Source organism: Trichosurus vulpecula, chromosome 5, assembly GCF_011100635.1.
Source record: "Trichosurus vulpecula isolate mTriVul1 chromosome 5, mTriVul1.pri, whole genome shotgun sequence".
Classification (NCBI taxonomy): Eukaryota; Metazoa; Chordata; class Mammalia; order Diprotodontia; family Phalangeridae; genus Trichosurus; species Trichosurus vulpecula.
The window spans coordinates 195,333,802-195,359,797 of NC_050577.1; positions in this window are offsets into that span (position 1 = coordinate 195,333,802).

Sequence of the window (25,996 nt, forward strand, 5' to 3'; positions counted from 1 at the left end):
ACTTGCCAGGGTCACACAGTTAGTGCCTGTGATTTGAATTCAAGTCATCCTGACTCCCAGACAGCACTCTATCCATTGCACCACCTAGTTGCCCATGCATTGGTGGAAGGAGTCTTAAATCAATTATGTACTATTATGTGGATGAGGAATTAAACTTGTTCTGATTGGATCCAGAGGGAAGAAATTAGACCAATGGATGGGATTTGCAAAGAATAAAATTTTGACAGTGTAAGGAAAAATATCCTGATAGAGTTATTTAAAAGTGGAACAGGTTTCCTTTAGAAGCAGAATGTTCCTTTCATTGGAGGTCTTCAGAGAAAGCCTGGATGACTAATTATCTGAGGTGGCAGATATAAGTTGGACTAGATGACCATGAAGGTCCCTTTTTAACTCTGAAATTCTTCAAGTAAATGATTCTGATGCCTTTAGTCCTGGTATTTATTATGCTTTAATAGAAATGAACTGGAATATCATGCTTTACCAAAAGAGATTGCCACCTAACACTCATAATGCCCTCTAATCTGAGAATTCCTTAGAATTCTGGCTTGTACCTTGTTAATTCTATAAGTTTGCCATTTAGCATATTGTATAACTTCTAGGTCCACCTCATACCTGAGAGTCAGCAGCCCTTCAAAACCATGGCTCGCAAACCCCAAGCTTTGTGTTTCTTTTATGGGACCAACTAGAATCCATCAATTGGCGTGGCAATTAAAAATTGTTATTGACATTTTGTTTTGACATCACCTTCATTTCCCAAAATACCCCCCCCAAAGTTATCCTTTATACAAAAAACAGAAGGAAAAGAGGCAGTTCAACTAAACTAACCAAAAATACCAATCAAGTCCAAAGATATATGCAGCAGTCTTAACTGCTGCAAAGAAGAGAAGGCCTGGGGAGCCACTAAAGAGGAATATATCTCTTTTAGGGGGACAAGTTTGGTCGTTATAATTACATGACATTCAATTTCTATTATTTTTATTGTTGTCATTGTGTATATTGTTTACATGGTGCTGATTACTTTACTTTGCATTAGTTCACATGCTTCTTTGTAGTCTTCATAAATGAGATAATATTTGGAAAGTACTTAGCACAATGCCCGGCACATAGTAGCTGTTTAAATGCTTGCTCCCTTACCTTCCGGCCCCGCCCTAATTTTTTATGGGGAACCAATATTCTGTCACGTCCATGTACTACACTTTGGTTAGCTATTCGGCACAGTGAATTAAGTGACAAAGGTTATCTTCCATAGATGGGAAAGGAAAGGGCAGCATATGTGTCACACTGGTAGTGTATATGACTAGGGAACATGAGGAGAGAAGCAAATGCATGCATGTACACACAAGGAGCAGGGATAGCTAAGGCTACTCATGCTTCAATGCTCCTGCATGACCATGATGTCATCAGGGGTCAGCTGAGCTGAGGGTGGGGGAAGGTGCTCTTCCCTGCTTCTGCTCCCCGTTGTACTGCTCTCTGCTGGACATCTCCCCTCTCCTTCATGCATTCTTGCTCAGTTGATCTCCACCGTTCTCTGCTCGTCGATGGATGGATTCCCTGCTACCATTTGCTAATCTTTTGCTGCTGCCATGCAGCCTTTTCAGATGTTCTGGTACTCTCTCTGCTGCTATCTGCTGTTCTACTGCTTCTAGTTAACTTTTTTCTCCAGAGACAGTCAAGTTCTTAAAGTCATAGTCTCTGGACTGTTAAACCTCTTCCAGCCTTGTAACCAGTAAAAAAGGGTGACAAAATCTCTTAAACTTAGATTGGCCATCTTTTAAACTCCTTTTCTCCTGTTTAGACACAGGGTCTCTCAGTTAAAATTCTTATCTGAGTTATTATATCTGAAATTCCGGTTGGCTCCTATCATATATCTAGGCCTGGGGGCCTGGGTCACCATCATACCATTCTGGGGACTCTACTTAAGGAAAATGCAAAGTCTTTGGGTGGAGATTCCCCACAAATACCTCTGTTTGCCATGCAAATAATATGACTAAAAAGGGCCAGGAGGTGCTTTGCCATCTTTCCCATCAGTATCCAAAATCGGTGCCCTCTCTACGGCCAAGTTTGCTCCAAGTGAAGGCTATCTATATTGATGCATACAAATATTTACATGCCCTAGAGAAGATACTCCATGAATACCCTCTGAGCCATGAAAGGCAAAATCAGAAACAACTCAAATTATATATGCCTAACATTTTTTAAAATAGTAAAATATCTTTCCTTAATCACTTAAAAAAAGTGCCTCCTAGCAACCTACCAAGCAGCTTCCAATGGGGTATGTCTCAAGTGGCTCCAAATATACTGCACTAGTCCACATTGCATTTCGTGATAATCTAAAGTAGAATACAGGGTATTCAGGACCTGAAATTAACTTTCCTTCGTATATGAACTACAAGCTCAATAAGAGGCAAGAGAGGGATGTGGTCGCTAAAAAAGTGAATGCTATCCTTGGGCTGTATTAAGAGGGGCAGAGCTTCTGGGAATAGGGAAGTACCAATCCCACTGCACTCTGCCCTTGTCAGACCTGATCTGGTGCTCTGAGAATTGTGTTTAGATCTGGGTATCATGGCTTAAGAAAGACATTGATAAGCTGGAGAGCATCCAAAGGAAGGCAACCAGAATTGTGTGGGGCCTTGAGTCCATGTCATATGGGGATTGGTTGAAGGAATTGGGCATTTTTAGCCTGGAGAAAAGAAGACTTCAGGGAGATATGATAGCTGTCTTCAAGTATTTGTCATGTGGAAGAGGGCTTAGAATTTTTCTGTCTGCCCTTAGAAGGCAGAACCAGGAGCAAATGGTGGAAGTTATAAAGAGGAAAAATTAGGCTTGATGTGAGGAAAAAGTTTTTAATAATTTGGACTGTTCAAAAGTAGAGCAGGCTGCCCTGAGATGTGATTTGCCACTCCTTGGAAGTCTTCAAACATGGGCTGGATACTTGTAAGGCATGTTACATTATTATGGGACATTTGTTTTTTCTTTTTTGGTGTGGTTTGGCCTCAATGGCCGCTGAGGTTCCTCCTAGCTCCTAGCTTCTGTGATTCTGTGATTTTTCATGCAGGTTGTTTTCCAAATATAAATTGGAACAGGAAGCTGGCATTTAAGACAGTGCCTTCTCCTTCAATATTATCGGCTCTCAGAGTGTTTTCAAATCTTACTTATTCTTAACTCACAAAAAAAGAGACAGGATGGCATAATTACTGGCAGCATGGACTGGCATAGCTACTGCCTAGTTTCAAATCCTGCCTCAGTCACTTGGCCTCTTTGTGCCTCAGTTTCCTTAACTGTAAATTGAGGGGATTGGGCTCCATGACTTCTGTGGTTCCTTCCAGTTTTAAACCTATGAGCCTATGAGTTGGCAGAAGCCAACAGAGAGCTATGCATAAGTCAGCTGGATTGTACAATTAAATATCGTACAGTTAGATAAATTAAACTGGTGAATATTTCTTGCTCCTTGCGGGCAGGGTGGGTCTTTTGCCTCTTTTTGTATCCCTGGCACTTAGCACAGTGCCTATCACATGGCAAGGGCTTAATAAATATTAATTGATTGGTATTTATTGCTAAAGAAGGAAGATTAAAAAAATACTGTCACTCTCCTCTTCCCCTACCACCTTTAGATGAATATTGTATATGCTGTAGCAACAGTTGAAAGACAACTTTTGGTATGGAAATAAGAAAGAATCAAGGTGAAATCTTCACATTGCCAATTTTGGAATTTTTTCAAAATTGTGAAACAGCAATTTAGTCTTCAGATTTTTTTCCTTGTTCTCTTTTCACCGCTTAGTTGTGCTTTTTGCGCATACGCAAATTTCATGCTAGGGAAGAAGGAGGCTAGATTGACAGTTCCCAGCATCCAACGCCCCCTCTTCCTTGTCTCTCACCCCAAACTTGGCAGTCACCAATGGGAACAACTTGAGTACTGCTTGTCTGAGGTCTCTTGGTTTATTGGCTTCTGAGAAGTTGACCAGTCTGGAGGAGGAGGGTGGCCGCTTATATGTTTTAGTCTGTGTCTTTTTGCCCCTAGGGGACTTTGGCTTTACCAAGCAAGGTTTAGCTTAAAGACAGAACAGTCGTTACACTGGGATAACTCTACTATGCTAACGACTCAGGTTAGAAGCAATCCTTCTTAAAAATTCTGCAACTTTTTCTCATAATCCTCCCCACAACCCCCATCCCACTTTCTTGTGCCTATTTGAAAAAAAAATCTACCCATTTAACCATGAGGACAAAAATGCAAAAACAGACTGTCTGGGGAAAGTGCTCTGTAATTTCTGAGCCCAGTATTTTGGCCAGCAATCAGCCTTTTGTAAAGCAAAGAGATTTGTAGTCAGGGCTGTAACTAAAGCTGCGTCTCCAACAAGCTGCAAAAAAAGAGAGGAGGAGGAGGGAAAGAGAAGGGGGTGGGGTGTGGATGGATAGGGAAAAAAAAATCAGAACAGAACTGGGAGCAAAAATCAAGAGCAGGAAAAAAAGCAACCATTTTATGCTTCAATTCATTCAGACTTGGGTTAAAACAATGAACAGAGACTGTTTTCCAGAGGTTTCAAACACATTCTTTATAGATGCTCCCTAGAAAAAGACAGGTCTGGAATTACATTGTGACCTGATAACTCTCACAGAATTCACTATTGTCACAATTTGACAGAGTAAGAATTTTATCCTGGATGAGGATCTGTAAGAAATGTCTTCCTTTTTCACGTTTCTTCTGCTTCAAACACAAAACCCTGATCTCAACACCAAGACATAGAATGTGTATCAGCAGTTCCTATTCCTTCCCCATTATCCCCACTCCCATTGATATGACACTCTGTGTTGGTAACTAAGGTGGGGCCCAGGTGGGGACAATGAAGGGAGGTCTGATTATATATTTGCTCCCAAGTAGGCCCCAAACCCCTAGCTACTAGGTGCTAAGCTGATGTGGGTGTGAAGCCCTCAGGGTTCTAAGGGGAGTTGCTAAGACCAGAGCCAATAGTAAGAGCTTAAGTTCTAGTCGCTCAGATGACATGGCTAAAGAGGGCATAAAAAGAGAGAACAGAGCTATTTGCTTAGGGCTCTTACTCTTGGCGGTATGCTGATGTGGAAACTGGGCAGCTGTAGTTAAGAACCCTCCAGCTTGTAAACCCGTTTGGACTTTGTTAAGCCCTGGTAACTACGCATTGAGATTTGAATCAGACAAAGTCTGTCTGTTGATGTTTGTAATTTGTTTGTATTTGCTCTGAAGTTGAAGGTGCTGGCTTTTCCCCCTGAACTCAGTGAATATTTGTATGCTAGATTAAAAGTAAGATTGTTAACCCCTTAATGTTGCTTTCCTTAGTAAAGCAGATCAAAAGAACTTGGGCTTGCAGCGTTCTCATTGTTGGGCATGTGTTGGTTTTTCACCCCCGAAGCAGCTGCTAGCAGATTGTTGAAACACATTCAAGATTAAGGTGAAAGACAAAGTGGGTGGAACAGTGGTGATTCAGCTCCTTGAAGGGCTATTGGTCATTGAAGAAACATTTATTAAGTATCTAGGGTGCCAGGCACTGTGGTAAGTGCTGAGGCTATAAAGGCAAAAGGCAGTCTTTGCTTTCAAGGAGATCATAAGGTGATGAGGCAGGCAACATGCGAACAACTATGTACAAATAAGATGCATACAAGATAAATTGGAGATAATCTCAGAGGGAGGGCACTAGTATTAAGGGAATTCAGGAAAGGTTTCTCATAGAAGGTGGAATTTTAGCTGGGACTTGAAGGAAGTCAGGAGATGGAAAAGAGGAGGGAATAGAATTCCAGGCATGGTGGTATGCCAGTGAAAATGCTTGGAGACAAGAGATGGCATGTTACGTGAAGGCAGCTGGTATCATTGGCTCAAAGGATCTGTGTGGGTGAGTAAGGTGTAAGAGGATTGGAAAGGTGGTGATGGTGGTGGGTTGGGGGGCAGGTTATGAAGGGCTTTGAATTACAAACTGAGGATTTTATATTTGATCCTGGGGGTGTTTGGGAGCAATCAGCCGATGGACATCATCTGGTGGCCAGCATCTGAGAACAAAGGGAGATTCACACTTTTAGGGTTTTACACAACCTTAGGGTAGGCAGGGTGAGGCTGTTCAATCACTTTCCTTATTTGGGAAGTTGAGTAATAGGGACAGGATGTCAGGTGATTTGGTGGGGAGAATGTCTTGGCCTTGGGGTTCTAACTTGTTAACTTCTTAGTAGCTGGAGTCAGCAAAGACCAAGTCTGTTCCAGTGGGTTAATTCAGGCAAAGGAACCAGTGAAGGAAGCTGATGAAATGGCATTTTTCTCTTTTCCCTGTAGGCAGGCTAGGTCAGACCAGGAGATAGGTAAGGGAACAGAATGGAATGGTGTCTCTCTTTCCCCTGTAGACTGTAAGCATCCCTAGCAAATGAATAGAAGCTAGCCTAGGAGATGAGCATATGATAGAGTGGCATCTCTCTGATTGGCTGGGAGCAGGTTGGCCTAGGAGACAAGCCTGCTTTTTATCCCTTTATAGACAGAAGAAGACCAGTCTGAGAGACTCACACATGATGGTGTTTTGAGCTGCTGTGAACAGGAAGAAGCCAGTCTAGGAAACCAGCATATGATGGAATGATACCTCTCTGATCTCCTTTGATAAGGAAGAAGTCAGTCTAGGGGACTAGCATGTTCTCTGGGCTTGATACCAAATCAATTGTCATCTCCCACTTGTGATGGGCTAGTCAAGGCTTGGAGCAGTTAGAGGTCCCTGAAAGCCACCAAACAGCTGATGATTTAGGAGAGCATTGGGCTCACAGCCACTTGGTACAAGTTTGTTTTATTATACATTGTGTTCTAGTTATAAGGCATTATCTATTTGACTATCAACCCTATGCTTAAAGTAAGAGCTTCAAGTACTGGCAAAAATAGAAGAGTAGGAGGAAGCAGCACAACCCAGCTTTCTCCCACAACTACTACAATAGGAATTGATGAAGAGCACCAGGGTGAGTAATGACTAGGAAATCCATGGAGAAACCATAGTGGGTCATTTTTTCTAGCTCAGATCTGCAGAGAGGCAACCAGAGACCTGTGGGCTCTAGGGAGGAGGTTCAGTCAGGAAGGCCTATGGGAAGCCTTATAGGATGGGCACTAGATTGGGGCCTCTGGTTGTTTACCAGGACAGAGGGTAATGGTTTCAGATTCAGCTTGAATAGGATGTCCAGAACTTGATGTACATGAAGCAAGTGGTAGCTGGGCAGTTCTCATTCCATGAAGCAGCTGTGGATTCAGTCCACGGACATGCTCTGGGCATTGTATCTGACTAATCATGGTCTAGAAGAGCTCAAGGAATTCAGAAAAAGGGGAAGCATTCAGTTCTGTTGCTCTGCAGGACCTTTCAGCTAGCTGACAGGTCCTGGGACTGGTATCAGTGAACTGCAGCTCCAACCAGTGACCAGCCTACAATTGTATTGCCCAGACACAAACTGGATTGGGAGTTTGCAAAGCTCATCCCAGGAGACTGAAAATAATACTTTGCTCTAGGTCAGAGAATTCAAGGTGTGCTGAAAGTTTGCAGGCCCTGAGTTACCCCTGAGATTATTGAAAAATATCCAACTCAGTACCTGGGAAAAGCAATGGTGGGACCTCAGATAACACAGACCTGGACCAAACAAGGCCAACCACTCCCTCCAAAAGCACACAAAGCCATCCCTAATGCAAAATACAAAGTTTGGAAATAAGGCAGGAAGACTTATTAAACAAAGAAAGGCACCCACGATATAAAAGTCATGTCCCAGTGAGACTTCATCAAAAACCCTATAGAAGCTAAAAGGCAGAGATAATGAGAGGTAAGGGAGACAGAAAATAGATAAAAAGTAAGAGGTGTGAATATCTTGTCACATGGGAAGAAGACAGAAAACAATGAACTGTGCCTCTGGGTTGGAGAATCCATTCATACTTTTGTCCCAGTCCCCCTACTGACCTCCCTGGCTTCCTTTAAGTTCTAGTTAAAACCCTGTCTTCTACAGGAAGCCTTCCTCAGCCCTGTTAATTCCAGCACCTTCCCTCCATTAATTATCTCCTATTTATCCTGTATATAGCTTGCTTTGTATATATTTGTTTGCATGCTTCTCCCCCATGAGATGGTAAGCTCTATCAGGGCAGATTCTGTCTTTTGCCTCTTTTTGTATCCCCAGAGCCTAGAACAGCAGCACATAGTGGGTGCTTAATAAATGTTGACTGACTGATTGATTACATAAGATTCCTTAAGGAGTAGGGAAGTGAAAATAACTGAAATGGAAACCAATCCCTCCAAGACAACATGGAAAAGCTTACCAAGGCATTTCTGAGTAAGGAAGAATTTTTAAAGGGGAGGAAAGGCTTCTCTTTCTTGCATGGAGGTAACAAACAACTTTAGACCTGAGGCTCTGAGGGAGTCAGACAAAGATGCCTCTGCTGATTCTAAGCTAAGGGGCATTTCCCCACCTGAACCCAATTCTACCACAATCCCAGCTCAGCCAGTGCCTGAAGGTGGAAAAAAGACAGTAGCTGACCATCAAAGAATAAGTCTAGGATTCCACCAGATCAACCCATCCCATAGAGAAGCTATACCCTGGGAAGAGCCAAATGGTCAAGCTTCTGGCATGGCCCCCCATTACAGTGTTGGCCTGCCTAGCACTATCCAGTTGCAGTGGATCCTGGTGAGTAGCCAACATAACCAAGTTTCCTGCTCAAGTTAGCATAGCAGGAGATTGAACCTTCCAATTGCGAGAATACACTCTAGGAGAAATGGCTAAACTGAGCTGAGCCATCAGTCGAGCAGAGATGTTATCCCCTGAAAAGAGCTAGTTCTATGAAGAGATAGCCCACCTGAACAGTGGAGTAATTCCTGGTGAACTTTGTGAGCACCCTCTAGAGAGAAAAAGACTATCAAAGACTTGTAGTTCTAGAGATGTGAGTGGCCTTAGTCACTTGTATTCACTACATCTGTGCCTCACTACCATTGTATTTTATATTCATGCCCATATTTCTTTCCTTCTAGACTCTGGTTGTGTTTGCGGGAGAGTGTGCTACTTGTGTTGGAGGGAACGTCTCATAACTATTCTTATGTTGTTTAAGTGTCTTTGTTAAGGAAATGAGTCTCCTGGCTAATTGTTAAGTAGAGGCATATTAATGCTGCCCATGAGCTAGTGTTTAGGATGATAGCCACCCACAGAATTTTCCTTAAGAACCATGGGAAGAGTAACACCCTCTTGGAACCCAATATGCCTTTTGTGGTACAAGTTGGATAAGTGAACCCTGAGGGGGCATTGCAATGATAAAGAGATGTTATGGAGCCCAAGGCACAAACTCAGAAGAGGAGGATAACTCAGCAACATTCACAAGCAAAAGCTTAAAGAAGAATATCATTTTGGCCACAAGGTCAACTAGAATTCCTGGTAGAAATGAAACAAAAGTTAAAAAGTTATGTTATAAATGAAAATAATTGGAAAAGAAAAGAGGGCATTAGAGGTAAGACTTGATAGGAGAATTAACAACCTAGTATAAGAGGTACAAAACTTTACTATCAGACTCCTTGAAAATTAGAATGAACCATTCAGCAGTTAATTTACTCATGCAGACAACAAGAAATACTAAAACAAAGGCAAAAAAATCTGGAAACAAGATCTCATATTAAAAAAAATGACCTGGAAAATAGATCAAGGATAAAAAATCCAAGAATCATTGAACTATCTGAAAGCCATTGTTCTTCTACCCTGCCTCCAAAGAGCCTGGATACCTCGTATAATGAATGAACGCTTTTCAGACCTATTGAAAACAAAGGGCGAAGTCAAAATAATAAGATTCCACAAGTCACCTGCTGATGGAAACTCCATAATAAACACTCAGAGGAATAACATTCTCAGAATCCAAAGATTCCAGGTCAAAGAAAAAAAAATATGTTGCAAGCAACCAGAAAGTAATAGTTCAAGCACTGAAGAGTTGTGGTCAAGATGACTCAAGATTTGACAGTTACTATTAGAAATGGAGTGGAGAATTTGGACTATGATAATCCAAAAGACAAAAGCTTACAACCAATTCGCTGGACTAGATATTTCTGATTGATTCTGTTTTTAGACAGCATAACTGCTTTAGCCCATAAGATTTTTTTTGAGATGCTCCTGACATCACTACCCCTCTGTTTTAAGATTTTATTATTTTACATTTTAATGTTTTTAATTTTTATATAACCTCTTCCTGCAATTGTTAGAGTTGTTTTAAGGCTGTTTTAGTGGTACAAATTTCCCTGTAGAAATTTTGGGATCTTTCTATGAAAGGGTAGGATGTGTTCAGGGCTTGACATCAATAGAAAGAGGCATTGGTTGGCCCCTTTGAAAAGAGATCATGAAAACATGCTCCTGCACCTGTGATGGTTGCAGGGAGTTCCTTTTGCTCAATCATGCCCACCACTTTATACACTTGTTGGCATTAAGAATAAAAGCTTAGCCTGGAGGGGAAATGTTGTCAGAAGAATACTGCTGAGGTCTTATTACTTGCTGGATAACTTTTCCTGATCTGGAGATTTGGGCAGGAATAATTTTTATTGTTATTTTTCTATTTGAAATTTATCTTTTGCAATTGTGTTCTTTTTATTTTTAATTATGAAAGGTGATTTATGGTCCATGAGAGCCTATTCAATTTTTAAAATTAAATTTTATTTTTCTCAATTAACAAAAATCCATCTTCAATCCCTTCAACAGCACCTCCCCCAGCTCCTCCCCACATTGAGAAAGAAAGAAAAATGAAACCCCTGTTACAAACATGTATAATCAAGCAAAACAGATTTCTGCATTGGCCATATTTTTTCCTTTTTCATATTTTATTATTTAATATTTTTAGTTTTCAACATTGATTTCCGCAAGATTTTGAGTTACAAATTTTTCTCCATTTCTACCCTCCCCCCACTCCAAGATGGCATATATTCTGATTTCCCCATTCTGCCCTCCCTTCTGTCATCTCACTCCCTCCCATCCCCTTTCCCCTTACTTCCTTGCAGGGCAAGATAGATTTCTATGCCTCATTGCCAGTGCATGCAAAAAAACCTTTTTTTGATCATCTGCTTTTAAAACTTTGAGTTCCAAATTCTCTCCCCTCGTCCCTTCCCACCCACCCTCCCTAAGAAGGCAAGCAATTCAACATAGGCCACACATGTATCATTACGCAAAACACTTCCACAATAATCACGTTGTGAACGACTAACTCTGTTTCCCTCTATTCTATCCTGTCCCCTTTTATTCAGTTTTCTCTCTGGACCCAGTCCCTTTTCAAAAGTGTTTGCTTTTGATTACCTTCTCCCCATATCTGCCCTCCCTTCTATCATCCCCCCTTTTTATCCTCTTCCCCCTACTTTCCTGTGGGGTAAGATACCCAATTGAGTGTGTATGTTATCCCCTCCTCAAGTCAAATCGGATGAGAGCAAGATTCACTCATCCCCCTTCACCTGTCCCTTCTTCCATTACAACAGAACTGCTTTTTCTTGCCACCTTTATGTGAGATAATTTACCCCATTCTATCTCTCCCTTTTTCCCTCTCTCAATATATTCCTCTCTCACCCCTTAATTTAATTTATTTTTTTTAGATATCATCCCTTCATATTCAACTTACCCCATGCCCTCTGTCTAAATATATGTATATTCCCTTCAACTACCCTCATACTGAGAAAGGCCTCCTGAATTACACACATCATCTTTCCATGTAGGAATGTAAACAAAACAGTTCGACTTTATGATTTCTCTTTCTTGTTTACCTTTTCATGCTTCTCTTGATTCTTGTATTTGAGAGTCAAATTTTCTATTCAACTCTGGTCTTTTCTTTGAGAAAGCTTGAAAGTCCTCTATTTTATTGAAAATCCATATTTTGCCCTGCAGTATTATATTCAGTTATGCTGGGTAGGTGATTCTTGGTTTTAATCCTAGCTCCTTTGACCTCTGGAATATCATAATCCAAGCCCTTTGATCCCTCAGAGCAGAAGCTGCTAGATCTGGTGTTATCCTGATTGCATTTCCACAATACTCAGTGTTTTTTTCTGGCTGCTTGCAGTATTTTCTCCTTGACCTGGGAACTCTAGAATTTGGCTACAATACTCCTAGGAGTTTTCTTTTTGGGATCTTTTTCAAGAGGCAATCAGTGGATTCTTTCAATTTCTATTTTACCCTCTGGTTCTAGGATATCAGGGAAGTTTTCCTTGATAATTTCTTGGAAGATGATGTGTAGGCTCTTTTTTTGATCATGACTTTCAGGTAGTCCAATAATTTTTAAGTTATCTCTCCTGGATCTATTCTCTAGGTCAGTGGTTTTTTCCAAAGAGATATTTCACATTGTCTTCCATTTTTTCATTCCTTTGGTTCTTTTTTATAATTTCTTGATTTCTCATAAAGTCACTAGCTTCCGTTTGCTCCAATCTAATTTTTAAGGTGATATTTTCTTCAGTGGTCTTTTGGACTTCCTTTCCCATTTGGCTAATTCTGCCTTTCAGGGCATTCTTCTCCTCATTTGCTTTTTGGAGCTCTTTTACCATTTGGGTTAGTCTATTTTTTAAGGTGTTATTTTTTCAGTATTTTTTTGGGTCTCCTTTAGCAAGTCATTGACTTGTTTTTCATGATTTTATTGCATCACTCTCATTTCTCTTCCCAATTTTCACCCTACTCCTCTTACTTGCTTTTCCCAATCCTTTTTGAACTCTTCCATGGCATGAGACCAATTCATATTTTTCTTGGAGACTTTTGATGCAGGCTCTTTGACTTTATTGACTTCTTCTGGCTGTATGTTTTGATCTTCTTTGTCACCAAAAAAAGATTCAATACTCTTCATTCTTTTTTTGCTGCCTGTTCATGTTCCCAGCCAACTACTTGACCCTTGAACTTTTTGTCAGGGTATGACTGCTCATAGAGTAGAGAGCACTTTGTCCCAAGCTTGAGTGTGCAAGCACTGATGTTTTCAGAGCTACTTCTACACAGAAAGTTCTGCCACATCAGCGCTCCTCCTCCCCCAAGAACTGCCAACCAGGACCATGACCCAGATCCAAGCAGGGCAAAGCAAGAGAACCCTGCCTCTGTGCTCCCAAAGTGCTCCCTGTACTCCTGCTCTCATCTGCCACTTAATTCCTCCCACTGGGTGGACCTGGGGCCAGAAGCAACCGCAGCTGGAGCTCTGGAAGTAGCTGCAGGAGCTTCCTGCTGTTGCTGCTGCCTGCCATGCCATGCCACCTCAGCCACCCTGGGGGCTGGGGCTGGACAACTCTTACTCCAATCTAGCAGTTTTCCTACTAACCTGCTGTGTTGTCTTTGGCATTTGCAACTTGAGAAGTCTGGTAACTTCTGCAGCTCAGTGATTCATGGCCCTATAGCCTGATCCTCCTGACTCCCAGTCTGGTTGGTCCTGGCACAGCCCATGCTGAGCTGTGCTCTGCTCCCAGTATGGTGTGATAGACCAAAGGCTGTCCTGGGCTGGAGACCTGCTTCCCTCTGCTATTTCTTGGGTTCTGCAGCTCTAGAATTTGTTCACTGCCATTTTTTACAGGTGTTTGCAGGGACCTGAGGTAGAGCTTAAGTGAGTTCCTGCTTTCCAGTCTCCATCTTGCCTCTGCACCCCACCTCTTGGCCATAGTTTTAAAAAAAAAATCTCATTTTGATATCTGAGTTCTTTGCCTCTATCTGGAGGTGGGTAACATGTTGCACAATGAATCCTCTGGAATTGTGGTTGGTTATCACACACTGAACAGAATTCCTAATTCTTTCAAAGTTTTTTTTTGCCTTTATAATATTGTTGTCATTGTATAAATTGTTCCTTTGGTGCCGCTCACTTCCTCTGCATCAGTTTGTGCAAACCTTCCCAAGTACTTCTGAAAATCATCTGAATGGCACAATAGTATTCTATTGCATTTATATGCCATGATTTGTTCATCCCCAACTGATGGTCATTCTCTCAGTTTCCAATTCTTTCCCACTGCAAAAATATTTGTAAATGTTTTTGTACATCCTTAGAGTTTGTTTTGCTTAGTACTAATCCTTCCTTTACTCTCTATCTCATTTCCCTCCTCCCTTCTCCTCTTTCCCTCCTGTTCCCTGTCAAAGGAAATATTTCTGTACTGAATTCTCTGTGTCTCTGTCTGTCTCTGTCTCTCTGTCTGTCTCTGTCTCTGCCTCTCTCTCCTTTCCTTCTTTAAACAATTCAGATGAGAGTAAAGTTCATATGTCACTCACTCCTCACACTCATTCCTCCTTATGTGTATAGACTTCTACTTGTGTACTCTGATTTTCCTTGCTTTCCTCTCCCCACAATGTATTGCTCTTTTCCTCCCTTTTCATTATTCTCTTCAGATCATCAAGATACAAAAAGAATGATTCCCAGGCCTTCTGTCTAATTATACTCTATGACCCTGATGACAATATGGTTCAGAGGGGATAAACCTATTATCTTTCCTCATGATTGTTCATTCATGTTTTCTTTTTTTTTTTAATATTTCTCTTGCCTTCTGTGCTTGACCTTCAAAGTTTCTTTTTTTTTCTTTCTTTTTTTTGGAGGGGGGAAGGCAAGGCAAGGCAATGGGTTAAGTGACTTGCCCAAGGTCACACAGCTAGTAAGAGTGTCAAATGTCTGAGGCTGGATTTGAACTCAGGTCTTCCTGACTCCAAGGCTGGTGTTCTACTCACTGTGCCACCTAGTTGCCCCCAAAGTTTCTATGTAGCTGAAGTCCTTTTTTTTTTTTAATCAGGAATGTTTGGAAATCCTCTATTTCAACAAAGGCCCATTTCCACACTATAGGATTATACTCAATTTTACTGGGTAAGTTATTCTTGGTTATAAGCCTATATATTCTTTGCCTTCTGGTATGTTGTATTCAATACTCTCTATTCTTTTAATATGGTGGCTTCTAAATCTTGTTTGATCCTGAATGTGGCTCCTTGGTGCCTGAATTCTTTTTTTCTGGCAGCTTGCAGTATTTTTACTTTGACCTGGAAGCTCTGGATTTTGGCTATTATGTTCCTAGAATTTTTCATTTTGAGATTTTTAGGAGGTGACCAAAGAATTATATCTATTTTCGCTTAACTCTCTGGATCGATGAGATCTAGACAGTTTTCTTTTAATATTAGTTGAAATATGCTGTCTAGGCTCTTTTTTAGGCCATGGCTTTCAGGTAGTCTGATGATTCTTAAATCGTCTCTCCTTGATTTCTTTTCCAGGTCAGTTGTTTTTGCAATAAGATACCTTTCATTTTTTCCATTAAAAAAATCTTTTGATTCCCTTCAGCCTGGGGACTTGAAAGTTTTCAGTAGTCCTAAAATCGTCTGATCTAGGGCAAAGTCTGATTCTTCTATCTCCCATGCCAACCCTGGTCTGAGTTCTGCAAGTTCCAGTAGACTGCTCCTGGATGTAGCCACTATTAGCCAGCTGAAAAGTTCTGCTGGTTCAATGACAGAATTTTAGGTTTCCCTTTGGTTTGGGATTCTTGTATGGTCGTTACCCTGTAATACTGTTACTGTATACTTCACGCTGGGGCTGGAAGCTGCCATGGAGACCCTACTCTGCTTTTGAGATCTGAGCCACACAGTTGCTACTAACTTGTGAATTTGCTCTTTGCTTCATACGGGGCCTTGATCTGGCAACTGATCCTTGCCCTGGACTGTCATCCCTTGTTGTAGGTCCTTTCCTCAGTCTGTCCTGTGTCTTAAGACCCAGAAATCAGTAGAGTGACAGAACTTCTAGTTGACACCTGTTCATGTACGTTCCACAAGTTCAGACCTCTTTTTGCTGGATATGGGACATTTTGCCCTGGTGCACAGCTGCTTTTTGGGCGGGGATGCTCTGTGCAGTGCACTCCTAACCAGACCCTGTCTCCAGTGTCCACTTTTCTCTCTGTCTCCTTATGTTGATCTACATTTGAAAAGTGACTATAATTTTTTTCTTGCATTTCTTGGTCAAGATTCAATCTGGTCTGTTTTCTAGATTTGTTTGGAGAAACTGAGGGTATGAGGTTTAGTTTGTAACACTTCTGGCTACTCTACCATCTTGGTTCTGCCCCGGTTTTTTTTTTTTTAATCTCAAATCTGAGTGGTTGGACAAAGCCTAGTTTAAGCTAATTTAGTACCTGAATTCCCTGTATTCATCGAACCTGGTCATAGTGCATAATCTTTCTTTTACTATGTTGCTCTAGGCTCTTTGCTAATATTTTATTCAATATTTTTTGTATTGATAGTCACTAGAGATATTTTTTCTCTTTCTTTTCTTTACCTTGTTTGTGTATCAGAACTACATTTGCCTTAAAGAAGGAGTTTGGTTAAATTCCTTCTTCCCTTTATATAACATATGTTAATTATCTTTTGAATATTTGATATAATTAATCTGTAAACCTAAATTGTCATCTTTTTCTTTTGGAATTCACTTTTTACTTGCTCAATTTCCTTTTCTGAGAATGGACTGCTTAAATTCTTTATTTCTCATTTTGTTAATGTGGGCATTTTATATTTTTGTAAATATTCACTTGTTTCATTTATTAGTTTTGTTGGCATATTATTTGTAAAAATACTTTCTAATAATTTTATTACTTCTTATCCATCAGTTGTGAATTGTCCCCTTTCTATTTTGTTATTTTTTAAAAGCTCCTCATTTTATTTATCAGTTCAATGGCTTTTTTTGGTTTTTCTCTTATTTGATTTTCAAAATTTTTATTTTGAAAATTTAGTTGGGGTTTTTGATTTGTTGCTTTTCTGTTACATGCTTAATTCATTGATCTTTTTCTCTTTTGTTGATGAAAGTGTTCAGAGACATAGCATTTTCCCTCATGTTTAATTTGCCAGCATCCCAAAGGTTTTGCTATATTGTCTCATTGTTATAATTATCTTTGATGGAAGATACATCAACTGGAAAGTTCTGAGTTTTCTATAAAGGAAGGCTTTAGAAAGACTTTGTGAGTCTATTCTCCAGCCTCCAAACTGAGGGGAGAGGCAACTGAGGAAGCTGAAAAGATATTGTTAGGGGAAGTTGAGTCACTCTGCATGGTGATGAGATTTCAGGTGATCAGTTTATCCTGAGAGAGGTATGGTATTTGGGGAAAAAAATTAAATTTGCCTAAGGTTTCTGCTGAGTCATATTCCAGGGTCAGGTGAGTTGCTTTTGGCTTTTGTTCACATATTGGAGCCTAAGGGTTCGATGAGCATTGTGGTCCTATGCAAATTTCTATTTAATTTCCTCTAACAGAACTTCCTACAACCTTCCTAATTCATAAAGATTCAATAATATATTTCAATTGAAGAAACATATATTAAATGTTTCTCATGTGCAGAAAACTGTGCTGCTGGTGGAGTCTTGGGGGTGAAAATGTTTAGGTAAAAGTGGGTCCTGCCTTTGCAGAGTTTATAATCTAAGATGGAAAGGATTGAGAAATCCTTTCCACTCCTACTACTCCATGCTTTTTATCTCTCACCCAAAAAACGCAGCTTTACATTTTACATCTCATTCTCCATTAATTTAGGATCATATAAATTTTTATTTTTAAGTTTATTAATACTTTTTGTTACAACTTACACTGCCCAGTAAATATCCAAACAATCTCTTTCAGAAAGTACAAAACTACTTAATATGGGATTGTGACTGTGGAACATGTCACTTTCCACTTATCTAGTTGATTAAGTGTCAACAGAAAGGAGGAATGTGGCCTTTTGTTCTGACAGTGCTGTCCTAATACTGATCATTTTAACTGACCATTCCATGTGGACTTTATTTGCTATATTGTAGCCATTGTGCATATTTTCCCTTTGTTTCTGCTTTCTTCATTCTGTCTCACTGCATGTCTTCCCACGTTTCTCTGAATTCTTTGTATTTGTCATTTTTATGCCATACTAATATATTTTTAAAAAAAATTTTTGAGGGGGTAAGGTAGGGCAATTGGGGTTAAATGACTTGCCCAAGGTCACACAGCTAGTAAGTGTGTCAAGTGTCTGAGCCTGGATTTGAACTCAGGTTCTTACTGCACCATCTAGCGGCCCAGACATACTAACATACTAATTTGTGCATTATAGCTTTTTTCAGACATTCTTCAAGTTTTAGGTACATACTATATTTCCACATAAAGGAAGACCTAAATAGTTAAAGAAATAGTTCTTCATAGATGGGTTGTGCTAGTATAAGCACCTAAATTAATCTACAGATTTAACACTATACTGATCATACTACTGAGGGAAGATATTTGCTGTTCATTGCTCATGATACTCGACGTTCAATCTCTGCCTTTGCACTGGCTGTCACCTATTCCTGAGATGCTCTCTCTCCTCACCTCGGCCTTTTGAAATCTTGTTTCCTTCAAAACTAACTCAAGTGCCACCTTTTCCATTAAGTCTTTCCTGAACCTGCCACCTGCTAATGCTGCCCTCCTCCAAACTCCCGCTTATTCATTTTATATGTATTTTCTATATATTGACATAAATACATGATGTCTTTCCCATTAGAATACTTGTGCTTAAATGATTGAAGGAAAACAGGAGCAGAAGGACAAAAAGGGCCAATTTGTCTAAAAATGTAGCCCTTTGGAGATTGATGGATGGACAGAAACGAATTTTCAAAGACTTGGTCAGCTGCTTCAAACATGCATCAGTATTACCTTATGCAAATCCAAACAAGACTTTTTGTTCTTGACTTTGAAGTGGCTGATCAGTAGAAGTTCAAAGATGTGTGGATGGAGCAAAGTTGAAAGTGTGGACTGATAATAATCTACTGACACATTCTGACCAGTGTCAGATTAGATGTTGCTTGCCAGAGATGGGTAGCAGCAGTAGCTAACTAGGACTTCAGCATGTACTACTGACCAGGGAGGACTAATGGGGAGTAGGATCCCTCTTCCAAAGGCCACATGCTATGCTAGCTCTGACAATACCCAAGGAAAGAGTAAAGGTCTTATGTGACAGAGAAATTGAAACAAATTTATAAGGCTTAGTCTTTTCCCAATAGATAGGTGATCAAAGGATATAAATAAATAGTTTTCAAAAGAACTTCAAACTTGCAACAATTATTTGTAAAATAAACACTCTGAAATCATTGATAGGAGAAATGCAAGAACAGCTTCAGTGTTATCTCACACCCATCACATTGGCAAAGATGGTAAAAGATAGATTTAGTTAGTGTTGCAGGGCACATAAGAATACATTTATGTACTAATACTAATTAATACTAATACACTTCTGTTAGAGTTGATTTTTGTTTGAGGTTTTCCTTATGAGGACTGCTTTCTATTCTCTTGGTGTGTTATTTCCTTTTAACTTTATCTTCTTTTTTCACCCCTTATATTTCTTGCTTTGCTGAGATGAGAAAAAGGGATGAGCTTAAACCGTGCTTCTCATGCAGCCATCTGTAAGGTTAATGGGGACTAAGATCTTCCCGGCCCATTGATAGGACTCATGTGGAGCCCATTAAGGGAAGCTTGTAGGAAGGCTTACACACCTTTGGCTAATTTCTAATTAGGCACTGAGTCAGGAGGGTTGTGATGCCTTTTGGCTCTGAGCCTATTAGCTGAAAGAGTATATATTTTGAGAAGTGAGCTTTTGCTTTGGGAGCTTGCTTACAAGAAGGATCTGGTGATTCCCTGGTTGAGACTCTGAGTGGCCATATGTTCAGAGCTCCCCTACTGCTCAAAGGTAAAGGCTCTCTTGATTCAGTGGTGGATGTAAAGAACGTAGCAGTATTGCTTTGATTCGGGTGGTAGAGCCCTGTTTGTTGGTCTTTATTTCTTTGCTCTGTATTTTCTCTGTTTGCATTTTATATAACTAAAGAAGACTACGGACTTTGAAACAGCTATCTTTCCTAGTAAAGCAGATCTAAGAACCTGTGCTAGAAGACATCCTCGGTATGCCAGTGTGGTTGCTGTTACATCGTCTTGCTGCAAATCTATGACTACAGAGCTAGACTAGACTTTAGAAGTCATCTGGTGAAGAGTGAGGTAACCAAGGTCTGGAGAGCAATGTACTTCAGAACCTAAGCATTTAAATGCAGGCCTCTGATGAATCCAAGTCACTATTCTTCCTACGTTGCCTCAGGTGAACTCATCTGGGCTCTTTTTCTACATAATCCCTTGCAACAAAAGTCAAGATTTTTGTTACAGAAAGGAAAAAGAAGAAGCCATAATGTGATCGGGGACAAAGTATTTGGTATTGTCCAAAGGAAATCTTCTTCTGAGTCAATGATTCAAAGTCTCCCAGGTTGCATCCCCTCTAAATTTCTTGTCCATTTTCATTGCAAGCTCTCTATGATGACATACAGCATTTGGACACTGCTATAGCCTTCTCTCTTAGATTTATCTTTAGCAAAATTGCATCAGACAACTTCTGTAACTCCCATTTGCTGAACATTTATTCAGATCATTTTGTCTTTCCACTCACAAACGGAATCAATTTTCTCATTTGTCCTGAATGAAATCGGTGGAATTTAGCCATGTGACTCATGTGACTCATGTGAGTGAGTTCTCATTGAAAACAAAATGCCCCCGAGATGTATGATAATGTTTTCTTTTCTATGCATAGATACAAGGGAGAATGGCTTTAATAAAAACCTTTTCTTTTTGTCCTGAATTATGCCAGAACTTGGCTTCCTCCCACCCCCTGCTAAGATTTCTTACATGTGATTAGTCATTGTGAGTATAACATACTTTTTGATGTCATATGAAGGCTAGGTTGCAAAGTGGCCGTGCTTCCCTAGGCTTTATCTGTTCATCTTTGGGGAATTCACTTGCTTTTTCATATAGGTGTAGCTTCTCTAGCAACTCACACCCCTTCTGGGTTGTGGTTTTGCGCTGGGAATCCTTTAAAAGGGATGAGGTGCCTGGGCTTATCAGACCAAGAGCAGCTCTTCAGTTCCAGCCTATGGTTTGCTTCTGGTTAAAATGAAGAAAAAGAAGGTTTTTAGTTGCATTTCAGCTTCAGATAATTTGGGTTTTTTTTTCTAGGCTTGTGACAATCTAATATTGTCTCTCTCCCACCTCACCTTTGCACTATTGGCTCCAGCCTCTCTTTATTTGAACCAAATGCTTCATTCCTAAAGTTGGGGAACTGACATTCTGTAACTGGTTCTGTCTCCTAACTACATAGCAGATAGTAGCTTCTTTGATTGGCTGTGCTTGAAAAGCTGGAGCTTGGGGCACCTTCCAAAAGAATTGAGCCATCTCCTGAAGGGGCTGACATTTGGCCCCATGGAAGCAGGTCTTGCCATTTTGTTCTTTTGTTTTAGGTGGAGGAACTGGAGATTACAACTTTGTGAATTTCAAAAGGTTAGGAGAGCAAGTTGTCCCAGCACCTGGGAGTCCAGGGAGCCAAGAGACTCCAGGAGCTGTCTGTGTTGGGTATTATAGCCAGTCTAGCATTGATGCCCTAAGGAGTGAAGAACAACCATAAGACCAGGCCAGAATAGCTGATAGGAGCACTAATCCAGCAGTTATGCTGTGTCTGAATATGGTCTTGGTTGGCCCAACGATATATGTTGTTGTTCAGTTGTTCAACTGTTGTTCAGTGTCCAACCCTTTGTGACCCCATGGACCATGCCCATTGGATTTTCTTGGCAAAGATACTTGGCAAAGGCAAAGAGTGGTTTGCCTTTTCCTTCTCCCACTGTGATATATGATATATAGAAATTCTGTTAAGTCTGAGCTCACTCCCTCCAGAGACATTTTCTGGTTACTTTTCACCAAACCATGAACAAATAATGCAGTAAGTAAGAAACAGAGAGAAAAATGGGCAAAAACTTCACAATTTTTGAAGGAAATGAACAACTTATCCTATGGGCTCTGATTCCATTGAATTAACCCTAGGGAATAGTAATGGAGAGGTGTGACCTTGGTAGCAGCTGAGAGTTAAGATTAAAGATGCCTTTGCTAACTTTTTGATTTTGGATTGGAAGACAATCAAATGCTTTGTCCCTAGATTTGATGGAAACCATGTTACCTAATAATTTCCAGATTCAGCAAATGTAGCTGGTCAACTCAATCAATTGTATGTAACTAGAGTCATGAAGTTTGAACATATTTTAAACGTTCCATTGATGCATTTTAAAAATCACTGTTACTTCCTAATATCCCTCTCCACATAAGAGAACGCTTCCCTATAACAAAGAAGTATAATTAAGCAAAACAAACCAATTGATTGGCTGTATCTGTCAGTGTTTGCTTTGTACAATATCTGCAGACCATAATCTCTCTGTCTTCTAAGAGGAAGGATGTTATGTTTCATCAGCTGTTTTCTGCAATCAAGATTGGTCATTGCATCGATAATTTTCCTTCACATGATTATGGTCACTGCATATATTTACACCGTCCTCCCACTTCTCTTCCAAACTTCCTTAATATCATTGAGGGCACCACCATCCCCTGTCACCTGGGCTCACAGCCTAGGTGTCCTGGCCTCCTCATTCTCTCTCACCTCCCTCCTGATCTAATCACTTGCCAAGTCTCATCATTTCTATCTTTGTAACATTTCTCCTCCCATCTATCCTCTGCCACAGCAGCTGTTTTGATGCATGTCCTCATTATCCTTGCCTCAGATTTCTCCCCAATCCAGTTTATTCTCCACTTAGCTGGCAGATTGATCTTCCTTAAGCTCAGGTCTGACCATGTCACTCCCCTCCTTAATAAACTCCAGTGGCTCCCTATCACCTCCTAGATCAAATATCAAATGTTCTCTTTGGCATTCAAAGCCTTTCATAAACTATCCTGCTTCAAACTTTCCAGTCTTCTTACACCTTACTCCCTATCAAATATTCCCCCCTGGTCTCTTGGCTGTTCCTCATACAAGACATTCTATTTCTGGGCATTTTTACTGGCTATCTCCCACACTTGGAACTCCTCTCTCTGTTTCTCTCTGTCTCTCTGTTTCTCTCTGTCTCTCTGTTTCTCTCTGTCTCTCTCTCTCTCCTGGTTTCCTTCAAGCCAGAACTAAATCCCACAAAACAAACTGAAGGTCTACAGAGCCGCTATGCTGACCTCATTGTTGTATGCCTGTGAAACCTGGACAGTCTACCAGCGCCATGCCAGGAAACTGAATCGCTTTCATCTGAATTGTCTTAGGAAGATTCTGAAGATCACCTGGCAGGATAAGGTACCAGACACTGAGGCCCTTACTCCAACTAAACTGCCAAGCATTCAAACTCTGCTTCAGACAGCGCAACTCCGATGGGCTGGCCATGTGGTTCGAATGCAAAATGTATGCTTGCCAAAAAGACTATTGTATGGAGAACTCACACAGGGTAAGTGTTCACATGGTGGCCAGAAGAAGTGACACAAGGACACTCTCAAGGACTCTCTTAAGAACTTTGGTATTGATTGTGTGACACGGGAGACACTGGCATGGGACCACTCAGCATGGTGTGCCCACATCAGAGAAGGTGCTGTGCTCGATGAGCAAAGCAGAATTGAAACAGCTCAAAGGAAATGCAGAATGTGCAAGTTTGGAGTATTCACCCCAAATGTTCACACGGACTATTTGTGCCCAGCCTGTGGGAGAGCGTTCTGAGCTTGTATTGGCCTGATCAGCTACAGCTGGGCACATTGAATCTTGACTCAAGCATAGTGATGTCATTTTGGTCCACTTCGAGAACGAAGGACAACAACCAAATCCCACTTTCTCCAGGAAGCTTTTCCCGAGTCTCCTTAATCCCAGTGCCTTCCTTTTCTTGATTATCTCCAATTTATCCTTTTGTATACGTCTTGTTACAACGATTTCCCCCTTCTCATTTGACCACTTCCCTTCTTATTATAGATGCATTAATGTCTGTGCAGAAGCTTTTCAGCTTCAAGTAATTGAAATTATCTATTATCTTTTGTAATTTCCTCTATTTCTTATTTGGTTAAGAATATCCTTGATATATCTTGCTTGTAGATAGTTGTTTTCATATTGTTTCACTCATTAGACTGTGAATTCCTCAAAAGGAGGGACTGTCTTTTGCCTTTTAAGTAGGTACTTAATAAATATTAACTTGCCAGGCTATTTTATTACTCAATAAAATAAGAAATTCATCAGGGACAAATGTCAAGTTCTAAACCTGAGTTTAAACAAATTAACTCTCTGGGTATGGGACAGAGGAGGCATGACTAGACACCATTTGGATAAGAAAAAGACATGGGGGTTTTATTGTATGACAAGCTCATTCATAGCCAAAGTGTACCATACTGGTCCAAAAAAAAGAAATTCTATCTTAATGTGTAGTAATAGAACCATGGTGTTCAGAAAGAGGGAGACAACAGTTCTGTGGTTGTCTGTCCAGGTCAGACTCCATCTGGGCAGTATATTTGAGGAAGGACATTGATAAACTGGAGTGGAGAGTGATCAGGAGATTGACAAGACTCCAGATGCCATTTGAGGATGAGTGGAAGGAATCTGGGAATTTTTAGCCTGAAGAAGAGAAGTTTTGGTTTTGGTGGCTATAGGGAAATGTTAGCGGCATTCAAGTATTGGAAGGGCTGTCACTTGCAAGTATTATACTTATTCCACTTCATCTCAGAGGGTAGAATTAGGAGCGATGTGTGCAAGTACAGAGAGACCAGCCTCAGCTTGGCATAAAAAATGTCCTGTTAGTTAGAGGTATCCCAAAGTGGAATGGATTCAACTGGAAGGTAGTAAAGAAAGTTTGCAAGTGAGGGCTGGTTGACTATATTCTGGGAATGGTAGACAGGGAAGGTTGAAGCAGTTCATCTCTGAAGTCCATTCTAATCCCAAGATCTGTGCTTCTCTGTTACTGTTATAGAGGCCACCTTATAGGTAAAACTGCCTTATAAGGAGGTACTTCCATAATCATCCCCCCTTCTAGTGGCCCTACCTTACATAGAATTCCACATCATAGCAAATGTTATGCTGAGATTCTAGCAAGGAACATTTTTATAACCAGTGTTCTTTACCACTACTAAACAAATATTCTGTTAGCTCAAGTTCTGTTCCCCAAACATCATGGACTTGAAATCAGGAATGATTAAGGACCCTCATTCAGCAGCTATTTCATAGTTTACTTTGCTAGGCATTTTGCCTTGGGCCACCAACCTGTTTTATTATAGTGTGAGCTTTTTTTAAGAAGGAAGGATATGGAGGATGAAGACTGGAAAAACTGGCCATCATCTTAAACAAAGAATGAGGAGGAGGGAATCCGTTTCCAAGGAGATAAAGCTCTCCTTTATTTAAAGTAAAATTTTCTTCAGTGAAAGATTTTTGGACTGAACTCTTCGAAAGGCCCAAAAGGATCCTTGGTATTCATAAAGGAGGTGAAGCAACAATCTCCCTCAGTCTGTGCTATATCACCCTGAAGAGATCCATCTGTCACTGCAATAACCTAGGCTCTGTTGAGTTCTTGGCTTTGACTTTAGAGCTGCTAATAACTAATCTAATAACATTTAGTAGTAACTGCAACAGAAATGTTTAGGGGTCATAGACACTCTTCCTGACAACAAAGATCCCCAAAAGAATTGATCTAAGAACAGAGCTTGTAAACCTTACTTGGTAAATCTAGTAACTACAACTCTTTCACAGTCTCCCTTCTGGGTTTTGCTTGCAGACCAATCCTTTGGGGATCCTTGTTTTCTTGGGGGAAGATGGGCTTGCAATTTCCTTCCTCAGTCCCTTGTGGAACACTAATACCCTCCCTTCTCCTACTCCAGTAATCTCAAGACTTTAGGGAAATTTCAGTAATAATAATAATAATGGTAATAGCTAGCATTTATATAGGGCTTTAAGTTTTGCAAAGTAATTTATAGATGTTATCTCGTATGATCCTCACAACTGCCCTGGGAAATATATAATATGATTATCCTCATTTTAGAGATTTGGAAACTGAGGCAGAAAGGTTAAGTGACTTGCCCAGGGTCACACAGTTATTAAGTATCCGGCCTGGATCTGCGGTCTTCCTGACTTCCAGTCCATTGCTCCATCCACTCTATCACCTAGCTACCTCACAGAAATACAGAATCAGAAGTGTTTATGTCATAGAATTAGATTTTATTAGCTATATGTAACCCCTAGTCCATTCAACTCTGCTATTATATTACTTGAGGTA